The sequence below is a fragment of the Bos grunniens genome, chromosome 12 (genome assembly GCF_055505025.1).
Source record: "Bos grunniens cultivar Pamir isolate PY7600 chromosome 12, Bosgru_T2T1.0, whole genome shotgun sequence".
Taxonomy (NCBI): Eukaryota; Metazoa; Chordata; class Mammalia; order Artiodactyla; family Bovidae; genus Bos; species Bos grunniens.
Genome location: NC_141176.1, coordinates 5,372,209 through 5,373,376, shown reverse-complemented (window position 1 = coordinate 5,373,376; position 1,168 = coordinate 5,372,209). Strand labels below are relative to the sequence as shown.

General features: G+C 41.2%; 1 non-coding gene across 1 annotated transcript; it reads left to right on the top strand.

Moving 5' to 3' along the window:
* The first annotated feature begins 382 nt into the window (after positions 1-382).
* On the top strand, positions 383-455 carry TRNAS-GGA (transfer RNA serine (anticodon GGA)). Its single transcript has one exon. It is a non-coding gene; the product is annotated as a tRNA-Ser (tRNA).
* The last annotated feature ends 713 nt before the right edge of the window (positions 456-1,168 follow it).

The window sequence follows — 1,168 nt, the reverse complement described above, 5'->3', positions numbered from 1 at the left end:
CAAAGAATTGGACATGACTGAGTGACTAATGCTTTCACTTTCACTGAACATGATAGCTAAGCTCAGCGTACTTTATGTTAGCTTACAGGAATGCAAAAAGGAAAAATGGTTGTCTGAGGAGGCCATCCAAATAGCTGTGAAAAGAAGATAAGTGAAGGGCAAAGGAGAAAAGGAAAGATATACCCATTTGAATGCAGAATTCCAAAGAATAGCAGGAGAGATAAGAAAACCTTCCTCATGATCAATGCATAGAAATAGAGGAAAACAATAGAGTGGGGAAGACTAGAGATCTCTACAAGAAAATTGGAGCTAACAAGGATACATTTCATGCAAAGATGGGCCCAATAAATGACAGAAATGGTTTGGACCTAACATAAGCACTTCCCTGGTGGCTTAGAGGTTAAAGCGTCTGCCTGGAATGCAGAAGACCCGGGTTCGATCCCTGGGTCAGGAAGATCCCCTGGAGAAGGAAATGGCAACCCACTCCAGTACTCTTGCCTGGAGAATCCCATAGAGGGAGGAGCCTGGTAGGGATCTCAAAGAGTCGGACTTGACTGAGCGACTTCACTTCACTTCAACATAAGCAGAAGATATTAAGAAGAGGTGGCAAGAATACACAGAACTGCACAAAAAAGATCTTCGTGACCAAGATAATCACAAATGGTGTGATCACCCACCTAAAGCCAGACATCCTGGAATGCAAAGTGGGCCTTAGGAAGCATCACTATGAACAAAGCTAGTGGAGGTGATGAAATTCCAGTTGAGCTATTTCAAATCCTGGAAGATGATGCTGTGAAAGTGCTGCACTCAATATATCAGCAAGTTTGGAAAACTTAGCAGTGGCCACAGGACTAGAAAAGGTCAGTTTTCATTCCAATCCCAAAGAAACATAATGCCAAAGAATGTTCAAACTATCACACAGTTTTACTCATCTTACATGCTAGTAAAGTAATGATCAAAATTCTCCAAGCCAGACTTCAGCAATACATGAACCATTAACTTACAGATGTTCAAGCTGGCTTTAGAAAAGGCAGAGAAACCAGAGATCAAATTGCCAACATCCGTTGGATCATCAAAAAAGCAAGGGTTCCAGAAAAACATCTACTTATGCCTTATTGACTATTTCAAAGCCTTAGATTGTGTGGATCACAACAAACTGTGGAAAATT